Below are 13956 nucleotides of genomic sequence, written 5' to 3'. Positions count from 1 at the left end.
AGATAGATTTTTTTTCATACAATATATTTTAATTATGGTTTGCCACCTTCAAGTCCTTCAATATCCTCTCCATCTCTCCTCTCACTTAAATCCATGTTTTTTTTTTTTTTTAATTTTCTTGGAAACAAACAGCTAAGAACAACAAATAAAATACAATAAAATAGAAGCAAACATACCTGAATCAGAGAAAAATAAACCAAAAGAAAACAAAGGAAAAGACAGGTCAAATAATGCACAGCTACACACACACACACACACACACACACACACACACACACACACACACAAACACATTGGTAAAATCAGAAACGCCTTATAAACTTAAAATCAGAACTCATCGTTTATATGTAAATGAAGTGTAGAGGAAGAAAAAAGGAAGCAGAGAAAAATGAACAAAGCATTCTTTCTCTTCCTCTCTCTCTCCCTCCCTCTCTCTCTCCCTCTCTCACTTCAAAAATATCATTGATATTATTTTATTTTAGGCATCTACTACTGAGCATGGCACCTGCCTTGGATTGGTTTGTATGTAACTGGTTAGATTCTCTTGATAAAAGCATTATTTTCAATGGAAAGTGGTTATCAATTGGAGATAGCTTCTGGGTTAGGGATAAGGGCTTATGTTCACTTCCATTCTCAGCAGTGGGACTCCATCAGACCCTGACATGTGCAGGCCCTGTGCCTTTTGCCAGTCTATGAGTTCATATGTACATTGGTCATGCTATGTTAAAAAGGCGTTTTCCCCTTCCCCATTGGTGTTCTCCATCCCCTGGCTAGATGCCCCGGCAGGGTTCCTTAGATATGCAAGGCAGAGTATTGATTGAAACACCTTATTTAGACTAGGTTTGAAAGTATTGTTGCTCTCTGAACACCATCTGGCTGTGGGTGCCTATTTTATTCATATATATTGCAGAAGAAAACTTCTTAATGATGGCTGAGAAATACACTGATATATTCATGTAACAGAATGTCCTTAGAGGCCATTTTATTGCTATGTACCTTTAGTAGAACAGTAATATTAGGTTTCTCCCTAGGTCCCTGGCCTGTCCAGACTTATTGATTTTTGTTTGTTTGCTTGCTTGCTTGTTTGTTTGTTTTCTTTTCCACCTTAACAGTGTCAGAGATGGATTTCATCTCATGGCCTAGGTTTTAAATCCAATAGATATTGGTAGGTCAGTGCTAGTCCTACAAGCATTGGGAACCAATGAGACTAGAACAACATGCATGGTAGCATTGACAGTATCATGACACTAGTCAGTATGGGTAAAGGTTCTAAATAGGCAACAGCTCAACTTCTCTATGCTCAGTTTGTTGTGACAGTGTTTTCTGCTCCTCTAATTTTATTTATAGTTAATGGTTCCTCAAGAATGGTTTTGTTTTCTTCAGTAGTGTAACCACTGGTAAGTCTCCTATGCATTGGTAAAGAAATATCCTCATATGCTTATAAAACACAACTCTAATTAAACTTGTTTAGTAACATACAAAAAGAAAACATGGAAGTGGAAAGGGATGTTGAAGAAGTATTTCAGCAAGAGACTGAGGAGCCATAATGGATAATGGGAGTGAAAATGAATGAAATCCATTTTATACATGTATGAAACTGTCAAAGAGTAATAGTAATACCTGCACTAAGATTTATGATTTTCATCATTTCTAAGTTTCAGAGTTAAAATATTAATTTAAAGTATCTCTTTTTGCTGAAGGTAAGATCCAACTGATAATCACATTCTATCACAGTAACACCACTGTATTCCTCATTTTGGAAATAACCTATCATTTTTACATTTTTTCTTTAATGTGCCATCAAAAAAATCCATAGAGAGTTGAAATATGTATGAAGCATTTCTAGTTAGATGCTGTTTTAAATCTAATAAAATCATCTCTTCATATCATAGCTAATAGAATCCAGTTATTTGGAGAAAATACCACATAAGTGAATCAAGTAAATTGGAAGGGAGACTCAGCTAACAAAATATTGAATTAAGAGGTGAGAAACCCATATTCCAGTTTTGTTACTCAGAGGTTGAATATACAAATGTTAGTTTTCTTTTATAGCTCACTTTTCTTCTTCCTATCAATGTGTTAAGCCCCATTGTTAAGTTCTTTTCTTGTTTTATGTATAATTAACTAGCAGTTTTTTGTATTTGTTATTTTAATCTGTCCTTAAGGTTCAATATTTTAAGTTTTATTGTAAAGTTTAATATATTTGCAAAAGCATAGTATAAAGAAATTTCTTGAGACAAAATGCTCAGGATACCTTTTGAATGTGGGGAGATGGTTTTCTTCAGGGTTTCTATATGGCTCTCTGGATTGTCTTGTCCAGTGGGTGTGGCAGCATAATAGCTCCTCATCTCATACCAGGCAAAAGGAGGAGAGAAGAAATGGTGAAAAAGGAAGAGGGAAAGGAATAGGTAGCGACTAGATACACTGTGAAATGCATAGTGATCTATTTCGTTTTAAAAGATGCATTCCCTAATATGAGATCAACAGTGAAATAATCCATAAACCAGGCAATGGAGCTGCAAAACTTCAGTTCTAATCACCTATCAATAGCACTCCAAGTTTCAACAATGAGGGGGAGGCCTTTTCTTCCAAATCAAAGATATATTTTTAGTACATAGAGTTTCAATAGTTTAAACAAAATATCTAGTTGTATATAAGCACTTCTGAACCATCCATGTATTATCATCATATATTTGACTTTAACTAACAGCCATGTTTTTAATTTTCTAGTTCACTTAGTGATTTGTTAATTTCATGCTATACTCTTGCATATTATTTGCTGTAAACGGTACCAAAATAATGATAGAATATCTCCTTTCAAAGAGCACACACTAGCTGTTAATAATATCCAATTAATGAAATATTTTCTGCTTTCAAGGACTTAACAGTAGTCCAGGCATAGAAGAATGAGAATTTAATTCCAGCACTCAGGAGGCAGAAGTACATAGACCTCTATCATTTTGTGGCAGGCCTGGTCTAGTAGGAAGTGATAGTCCAACCAGGGCCACTTAGTGAGAGCAAATCTATAAATAAATAAATAAATAAATAAATAAATAAATAAATAAATAAAATTGAAACCAAAAATAAGAGAAACAAGGTATTTGGAGATAGAATAAAGTATGTGTTATGTGATATAATGAGTTTAATTTAGACAAATATAGCCTGGGATAAATTTAGCCAGACTAAAATAAAGGTATGTTTTTGTTTTTTGTTTCTTTGTCTTGTTTTGCTTTGTTTTCAACATTTAATCATGTTACTGTGTCTTGCAGTGTGACAAAAAACTTTATAGATGGATGGAGATAGTAAAGTAATAATAGTCTTAGAATGTTAAGACACTGGGTAGGCTCACCAAGAGAACAGAAACATGTGACCAGCCTGTGCACTGAAAGAAACCAAGATTTTCTTGGAAAGGAGAACAATTAGATGCTTTAAATTGAATAAAAATGAACAGAAATTTGCACCACAAGAACAGTTATTTAAAATAAACTTTACTAATATATTCCATTTCATTTTTATACATACCAAAGTTTTTTTTTGTACTTCCTTAGATGTCACATTTATGTATGTATGTATGTATGTATGTATGTATGTATGTATGTATGTATGTATGTATGTATGTATTTAAACAATTCTAAGTAGCAAATATGTGGTGGTACTGTGGTGGTGTATGTTTCGTAACATAGTGCTTTCCTATGAAATACCATTCCTGCTACTTGAAACTCATTTACAAATAGATGGTGCATACTTCATCACACTCTGTCTCACGTGTTCTTTTGAGGAAGCTGTTGAATTTTACTGTTTTATATATATATATATATATATATATATATATATATGTCTGTGTGTGTATGTATGTATGTATGTACGTATATATCCTAAGTGACTCCATAGTTTGAGGAAGGTGTCTGAATGGGCAAACGAATCAAAACACACCAGATCAAACTGACCTCCTCAGCTGCTAGTTCACTTATTTGACTGTAGATGCGAATTCCATTTCATTTCATCTGAAAGCTCTTTCCTCTCTGTTCCAGCAGCATTTGTTTTTGTCACATGGTTTATCAACGTTGCTAATGAACTGCTAATTAGCTGCCAATTCTTGTGAAATTGAAAGGAAAATGCAGCATAGGGCTGTTTAAAGCCTCGATGAACTTGCCTATTTGTTTCACACGTCCACGGTCCTGTAGTGCAGAAATGTTGGACATAAATGGAAGAGGCTGAATCTAGGAGTGACTAGATGATGACTTCCTTAGGGGAGCCCATAGAGCTACTTTAGAGAGAGATTCTTAATCTCTTCCAGGGTAGAAGTCTTAGGAAGGAACTCCAAGTCTGATAACGCATACCCTCATCATACCAAACACATACATAATGTTCTGTTCTCATCTCTGAGAGACCCAGTCAGAACCTACAAAATCTCATCATTTTTTTTATCAGTTTTGGCATTTAGTAATTGTGTGACGTAAATCTGTTTGCTTATGTTTCTAATCCTATCTGTAAGAGTAGAATAATATTTGTCTGAAAGGGATGTTTTTCAGTGAAAACTAAAGAATGCACATGGATCCTTGGCGTCCTGTTTTACAATGGAAGGATCTGAAACAAAATTCTTAAAGTTTAAATTTGTATTTTCATTAAATGTATACAAAATTAGATGGTTATTTCAATAAGTCAAATATGGTAAGTCATTTTAGGGTTGTATATTTAAATAATATTAGCCTGCCTGCATATTTACAGAAATCTAAGAATCTTATAATCCCAAACCATCTAATTTCTTTCATACATGCCCAGTTTACCAAAGGCAATTATTCTCTGCAACAGAACATGTATTAGATATTGGATCTTTGTACTCTATGGTCCTTAGAACCTAGTGAGGTCCCACTGCCATATTCAGCTAATATAAGATTCTAGAGGCAGATACTAAATCTATGATATGCCCTTCTTTTTCCCCCTCTGAGATTCTTATGTGATTTGTTGTTCTTTACAGATAAATAATTATATAGATCAGTCATTAATTATAAAATATACCTAGACCATGACAGTAGGCTTACAATATGCCATATATGTGACTCTCTCTGTACTTTAGGCTAATTTTCATTTAGACTGGGACAACTTGTGGACCTTGGGTGAGAAACAGTGGAATACAGTGCTACGTGTCACTTTCTCTGAGATATAGAGAGATGTCCAAACCAGAGACTCAGCCTACACCTTCTAGTTCTTTCATCATGATATAGGCTTCAAGCCCTGATTGTGTAGCCACAAGACAATAGCTGTTTTCCTCAGTAACCAATTGGAGTAGACCTTTTGTTCTCATTTTTCCAATCTCAGCTGTTCATCCTGGGACCTTCACCATGAGGGGGTAAGACATATTCATTACATTAAAGACTGATATTCACAATCAAGTTCATTAGTAGAATATCACAACCCAGTCTCTTTGTATTGAGATCTTTGAAAGGTCATTTATTTTTTTTTTAGGAATAATTTTTCTTCCATATATTTTAAGATAAAGGAATAGCAACTGAGCATGTATTGAATTAACGTATTTTAACAAACACCATACAAAATGAACAAAACTATCTCTCTCCTTAAGATTTTAGGACTTATTTATAAAATATTGGAATTGGTTGCTTTCAGCTTATATTTTGTTTGTAAATGTCTTGAACAATGGTGGTATTTTCAATATTATTGTCATTATGTATGCCTATGTAATTCTCTAATATTCTTGTCATATCACTTAAGGTATATAATATACTGGAAATCCTTACACAGACCTCAATAAGAAAAGTGTTTAGGGAAAACAGTAAAAAATATAACTTAAAATGCACCTTAGGATAATTTTAAAATCAGGAAAGTTTGAAAAGTATTCTACCTTCTGAAATGATACAGGCTTTATGTTTAAAATTTGTTAAATGAAACCTAACATAATTATACACACAGATGTACGCCCACAGACACACACACACACACATGCACTTAAACATGCACAAGTGCATGTACAAGTGCTGGAAAGATGACTCAGGTGATAAGAACACAAACTGAACTTGCAGAGAATCCAGGTTCTCTTTCAAGCTGCTTAACGCAGCTCACAGATGCTTGAAACTCCAGCACCAGGAGTTCCTGAAATTTCTTATCTTCCAGCATGTTCTGGTCTCTGATGGCCACTGCACTGGTGTATACCTACACATACACACACATAAGCACACACACACACACACACACACACACACACACAATTTAAAACAAAACAAATCTTTACAATAAAATCCAAAAACAATTTACATGGATTATATATAAAGACACCATTGACTATGCTTTAAAATATAAAACACTTTCATTCATCCAAAACTACTTGAAAACCACTACATGAAAAATACACTTTTTTATTGAATAACTTTATTTTAAGAGAACAAAGATAAATGTACAGATTTTAAGCATTTTTGCATAAAAGTATACAAATGCATTTTTGTCAGTGCTTGGTTGAAAAACATACTTTTAACCCATTATGAGCATATTGTTGTTTGAATTTAAATATGCTTTCACTGATAGCCTCTCATTTCAATGTATTTCCTTCATGATAACGAACTATGATGTTTTTTTCCCATTTACAGGTAGGAAGTCTAGCTGATTGTGTTTCTGTTGCTTTCACTTCCATACAACAGGAAGCTTTGGTTCTAGGAAGCTTGGGCAAGAGCAGGCTTTGAACAGATCAAGCAAGATTGGTAGCAATACAGCAATCTAAATGCAAATATATCTTTATTTTGGTCTTGGCAAGAAATTGGGCCAAGCAATAATCTCATTCTATAGTAGGGAAACAGTATGACTTAATGAGGTTCATAGCTTACTTAGATGGTACGTGACAGGTGGAAACATCTGGAGACAAGAGGAGGAGTAGAAAGTTAACTGGGGCTGTCTGGATGTGCCAGATGTTCACACTTTGATTCTTGGTTTCTTCAGCAGCCGTCTGACTGACTTTGCCATTTGACTTGTGTGTCTTTGCTTAACTAGAAAGAATGATGAGAATATTCCAAACCATATTGTTATTTAACAAGAAGATAAGTTTGGTCACAAAACCCAGTTTTCTTGAGGAGTAATGAGAGGCAAGAAATGGATATTTCTTTGTCTTAGTTTTTGAGACCTTTGTGACTGCCCTAGCCAATTTTCTGTTGGGTGTGGGGGAAAGTAGACATAGTTATGGTACTTCTGCTGTTCTCTCTCATCAACAAGGTGTGTGCAGAGTGGTTGACTATTTAAAAAAAATCAACCTGAAAAAGACACACAATGGTTTGAACTTTATGGCATACGTTGATGAAAGGCAGATTTCTAGGGTTTATGACCCAAGCTTCTGTTTCTGTGGACCTGGGTGATGTCAGTGTGACTTTGGAAGATAGTAGACAACCAAATCAGATGCCTAAGAAGGTGCATGAGGAGAAGCTCAAGAACTCTACGTTTCTGTGGAGGATCTAGATTGTTGTAGGAGCAAATGAACTACTTATTCACTACCTCTGTAACAGTTTGGTATGGAACAATACAGAGAGTTCTGATCCTGCCATTTGAGTCTTCATGTATTCCCTTATTGTCGCTGGTGTTTCTCTCAGAGAAAATTTACAATCTCCATTCATTCTGTCTTAGACCCTGTGTTACTGTCAACGAGATTAGTTATTTCTCTGGTCTTAGAGCAAGTTACCTTTGAACAAGACTACAAGCTACTCAGGTATTTGTAACTAAACAGATTCGCAGATCCTGCTGCCGAATATAATTCCATATGTTTGGCAGAAAGCCTAGAATTGTACCCTTTTCAGTGCACTCTTAATAATTTGATGCAGGTGAATGATTTGTGCACCATATGAAAGATATTTTTTTGCCACAATTCTACCTGTTATTGAAAGAACTAATGAATATTTCAATATTTTTTCCTTTTTAAAAAGTAATTTTATTTTTAGGTGACCTTTCAGAACAATTTGTTACATTTCATTAGAATCTGCTTGGTCTACTTCTTTTTCCAATCTCAGCATTTGGTATAAGGCACTCAGAAAGAAGTGACTTGAAAGCAATTTAACTAGAAGCTCAAATTAATTTAGGGTGAGTTTAGTAAACAGCTTTTGCTTTCTGTACTTAAAATGATCAATTTCAACACCTGCTTTTCCTTCCAGATGGAGCTAATTAACATTAAAATTATTGCCTGTAGCAGAGACATTTTTGATAACATGGAGCCTTCCAGCTGCATCTAGATTCCTACTCTATTAAATTAAGACAATGATAACTTCTTCACAAAGTTAGCATTAGAACTACTTTGAGCCATGTGCATAGACATTCTCTCTGAGGAATGAAAATTGACATGCTCTATGAGACCTGTAGGGATGCTAAAAGGGAGAATATTTTCGTAGTTTTTGATTGCTTTGTTATTAATAGGTAGTAGAGTGACAGTGTAACGACCCTATTTAACCCAAGTTCACGCATTGTTCCACTATACAGGGCTCAGGTCAGTCTGAGGTAAACATGTAGAAATTTTCAAAAGCACTTCTAAGGAAGATTTTGTAAGTATTATAGATAAATATTCTGTTGTAAATATTACAAGTTATATAATCATATACACCAATCTCACAGCAATATTATAATTCAGTATCACGTGATAACACTCCTGAATTCACTAAATAGCATTTTTTTCTTGTAATGAGAAGTTTTGTCAGATAATGGGGCTAATGAGACCTAAAAGATAAGAAAGTTAAACTGAAAAGTTATCATCACAATGGACCTTAACCAGAATAAGCAATGTTGTGGAAGATGAGCTCAAAAACAGAACGAAGGAATCAGATAATAAAGAACATTTCAGTAAAATATCCTTATATTTTATCTTAAATACTATGATATTCTTAAATTTAATAGAATATTTTTCTATGGCAGAATTGTGGGGGGTTTTTTGTTTGTTTATTTTGTTTGTTGGTTTATTTTTTGATGACGCTACTTTGTAAGTAATCTGAAGGAGGCAATCATTTATATTTTGACTTCTACTGAATTTCAATGTAAAATTGGTTAATTTTAATTATTTAAACACTAAACCCAAGGACCCTAAAATTGAAAATATAAAGTGTCATTACTATCTAATATTTGTAAATAAAACTATGTTTATTGTATTATGTGTCTTTATCTTCTCATGGAAGAGACTAGGCTTTTCTTAAAAAATGATTACTTCTTTTGGTAAAATAACAAGTGCCAATTAAAACGTTTAGGTAACTCAGTGGAAATTCAAGATGTATACTATGGAACACAAACATGCACGAACACACACACACACACACACACACAGACACACCCCGCACAGGCACACACACACACACACACAGAGAGAGAGAGAGAGAGAGAGAGAGAGAGAGAGAGAGAGACAGAGACAGAGAGACAGAGAGACAGAGACCGAGAGACAGAGAGAGACAGAGAGAGACACACACACAGAGAGAGAAAACACAGAAGCACAAAAGTACATTTGTATACACAAAGAAGTCACCATTTTTGCTGTATTAACATTCTTTAAATATATTATGTTAAAAATAAATACTAAGCACATTCCTTCTATTTCTATAGAAAATATTGAATCATTTTCCTATCCACCTAGAATCAAAGATCATGACAAATCTTGATTAATGTATGAGGAAATCATACTTAATGTGTGTTATAGATTTATTTGCTCTGACTCACAGTAAGCAGATTTATACTTTATGCTTGTATAAAGCTCATAATAATGTGGATTTTCTCCATAAAGAATGTCTCAGAGATTTTGAGCTCATGAATAACAGTGTAAACCTCTGAATCAAAATTCTCATGGCAATTTGTTAAGGTCAAATCAGCAGGAGAAATAAAAAAGTTAAAAATGTAATGAGTGAAATGATGCTTGTGTGAAGGTCAAAGGTCAAAACTTGCAATTGAGCATTTGCACAGTGGGGACATAGACCAGGTGCTCTGTGCTGCACTGCAGTGGGGACTTACACTCTCTCCCTCCTGCCCTCTCTCCCTCTCTTTCTAAATACATACACACACATACACATACACACACACAAATTCATGTGCACATATGTGTGTATGTGTTTCATATTAAGTATTTTCTTCTTTTTTAAATTTTTACACTCCATATTTTATATTTTTCCTGGTCCACCCTCTGACTGTTCCACACTCCATACCTCCTCCACACCCCCTGTCTCCAAAGGATGCCCCCACCCTGCCAGACCTCTAAACACCGTGAGGCCTCCAGTCTCTTGAGGGTTAGGTGCATCTGCACTGACTGAACCCTGACCTAGTAGTTGTCTGCTGTGTATGTGTTGGGGCCTCATGTTAGCTGGCATATGCTGCCTGGTTGGTGATCCAGTGTCTGATAGATCTTGGTAGTCCTAGTTAATTGAGACTGCTGGTTTTCTTACAGGGTCACCCTCTTCTTCAGATTCTTCTGGCTTTTTTCTAATTCAGCCACAGGGGTCAGCACCCTCTGTTCATTGGTTGGGTGCAAATATCTTCATCTGACTCAGCTGCTTGTTGGGTCTTTCAGAGGGCAGTCATGATAGGTAACTTTTTGTGAGCACTCCATAGCCTCAGTAATGGTGTCAGGCCTTGGGGCCTCCCCTTGAGTTGGATCCCACTTTGGACCTTTCCCTGGACCTTCTTTTCCTCAGGATTTTCTCCAGTTTCATCCACGCCATTTTTCAGATGGGTAAATTTATGGGTCAGAGTTTTGATTGTTGGATTGCAGCCCCATTCCACACTTGATGCTCTGTCTGGAGGTAGGCTCTCTAAGTTCCTTCTCCCCACTGTGGGACATTTCATCTAAGGATCTTCCCTTTGATTTCTGAAAGTCTCTCACCTCCCGGATCTCTGGTACATTTCAGAGGGTACCCCAACCTCCTACCTCCCGAGGTTGCCTGTTTCTATTCTTTCTGCAGGCCCTCAGTGTATCAGTTTTCTCCCCCCAACCCAATATCAGATAATGTATCCATCACTCCACCCCCAAGATTCCTTTCTCTCTCAGATCTCTCCCTCCCTCCCCAATTGTGGGACTGAGGTATTCTCACTTGGGCCCTTCAGCTTGTTTAAATTTAGAGTTTGGTAGATTGTATCTTAGGTATTCTGTACTTTTTTTTTGGCTAATTTCCACATATTAGTGAGTACATACCCTGCAAATCCTTTTGGTTCTGAATTACCTTACTCAGTAGGATAATTTCTAGTTCCATCCATTTGCCTGCAAAAATTACATGACCATCTCCTCAGATACAAAAAAATTGACAAAATACAACATGGCTTCATGTTGTAATTATTGGAGAGATCAGAAAATCCTATCCTAACACAGTAAAAGAATGGCTGGTGGAACCACCATCCCTGACCTCTAGCTTTACTACTGAGCAATAGTCATAAAAACTGCATGGTATTGGTACACAGGCTGATCAATGAAATAAAACTGAAATCCCAGAAACAAAATTATTCATTTACACACACTTGATTTTTGACAAATAAGCCAAAAATATACAATGGAAAAAATTAAAGCATGTTCAATTAATGTTGCTGTTCTAACTGTCTGTCTGTCTGTATGTGGAAAAATTAAAATAAAGCCATATTTGTCACCTTTGCTCAAAGCTCAAATCCAAGTGGATCAAGCAATTCAATGTAAAACCAGATATACTGACTCTAATAGAAGAGAGAGTGGCAAAGAGTCTTGAACTCATTGGTACGGGGAGAAATTTTCTAAACAGAATTTCAATGGCTCACACTCTAATATCAAGAGTAGATAGATGGGACATCAAGAACCTGGAGAGATTCTGTAAGGCAAAGGACTAGTCAATAAGAGAAATCAGCAACCTACAAACTGGGAAAAAATCTTAACTAACCCTGCATCCGATAGTGGGCTAATATCCAAAATATATAAAGTATTTTCAAAGTAGAAATAGCTTCAGATACATCCAGTTAATTCCCAAAACCAATGAATATTTTGCCAATCCTTATATCTATTTTATTTGAAATTATTAACTAAAATAAGTTTATTTCTTCATTTTATTTATAATAGAACTATATAACATTGTAAAGTTAACATTGTATTGATAAGTCTGTTCACACATGCTGAGGCCACCTGAAAACAGGGAACCAGATCTGAAAAAATGCCTCCCTCAGTCTTGTAGAAAAGCTTGTTTATATTTTTTTATTACCGAGGTATTTGGGAGGGTCTACTTTCTTATGAGTGGTATCATGTTTAATCAGATGGTCTTGGGTGAAATAAGAAAGGAGAGTTAAAAGAATAAAAATGTTAAATTAATCAGGGTGATCAAGTAAAAAGAAACAGGACAAAGAATAGCACCCCTCTACTGCCTTTGTTTCAGTACCTAACTCTAAGTTACCTATCCAGACTTCACTTCATGAGGGAGTGGAGAAAGTGAGCTGAAATACACCCATTCTTCTTGCATATCATTCTTATCGCATGGTGTTTATCACAGTAATAAACACAAAACTTCAAGAGTAATTTCAAATCATTGACAAGGCATTGAAACCCATCTGAACTCTTCTGATAATTTTCAATTTTTTAAGGACATGAGGTAACTGAATAAAGACAGGTAAATTCCTATATACATTACTCTATAATAAAACCTGCTATTCTATGCTGAAGATTTAGAGTTGTGCTTTAACCTTGAATATATTTTCAACACTGAATAATTGTAAAGTAAATGTAAATAATCTAATTGGCAGGTAATTTTTTTTTATATGTCCTTAAAGAAAAAAATCACAAAAGTCTCATTTGTAAAGCTATGACTTTCTCATTGTTTAGAATTCTCCATTTGGAATCACCTAAGACATAGGACAGTGAAACTATCCTCAACAACAATAAAAGAACTTTTCGGGAATCACCATCTCTAACTTGAAGCTGTGTTACAGAGTGAAAGAAACTGCATGGTATTTGTACAGAGCCAGGCAAATAGATCAATGGAATAGAACTGAAAACCCAGAAATGAACCCACATACATATGGTCACTTGGTCTTTGACAAAGGATCATCCAGTGGAATAAAGCACATTTTCAACAAATGGTGATAGTTCAATTGGGGGTCAGCATGTATAAGTATGTAAATGAATCCATTCTGATCCTTTTTTACAAAGCTCATACCCAAGTTGATCAAGGACCACCACCTAAAATCTGACACACTGAAATTAATAGAAAACGAAGTGGGAAAGAGCCTCAAACATATGGGCACAGGGAGATATTTCTTGAAGAGAACACCAACGGTTTATGCTCTAAGATCAAGAATCTACAAATGGGCAACCTTGACTAGTCCCTGATTTTAGTGGGATTGCTTCAAGTTTCTCACTGTCAAGTTTGATGTTGGCTATTGGTTTGCTTTACATTGCTTTTATTATGTTTAGATATGGGCTTTGGATTCCTGCTCTTTGCAAGACTTTTAACATGAAGGAGTGTTGAATTTTGTCAAATGCTTTCTCAGCATCTAGTGAGATGACCATGCGTTTTCTTTTTTTTCCCTTTGTGTTTGTTTATATGGAGAATTATGTCAATAGATTTCCATATATTAAACCAACCCTGCATTCCAGGGATGAAGCCTACTTAATCATGGTGAATGATTGTTTTGATGTGTTCTTGGATTCAGTTTGCAAGAATTTTGGTGGGTATTTTTGCATCAGTGTTCATAAGCAAGATTGGTCTGAAGTTCTCTTTTTCTGTGGTTTAGAAATGAGGGTTACTGTGGCTTAGAAAAATGAGTTTGGTTGTGCTCCATCTGACTATTTTGTGGAATAGTTTGAAGAGTATTGGTATTACGTTGTCAATAAATATTTGATAAAATTGTGCACTGAACCCATCTGGTCCTGGGCTTCTTTTGTTGGGTGACTTTTGATAACTGCTTCTATTTCTTTAGGTGTTATGGGATTATTTAGATGATTTACCTGGTCCTGGTTTAACTATGGTATCTGGTATCTGTCTAGAAATTTATCCA

Source organism: Micromys minutus (genome assembly GCF_963924665.1).
Source record: "Micromys minutus genome assembly, chromosome: 2".
Taxonomy (NCBI): domain Eukaryota; kingdom Metazoa; phylum Chordata; class Mammalia; order Rodentia; family Muridae; genus Micromys; species Micromys minutus.
The sequence above is the reverse complement of the archived record's forward strand: the minus strand, read 5'-3'. Positions refer to the sequence as shown.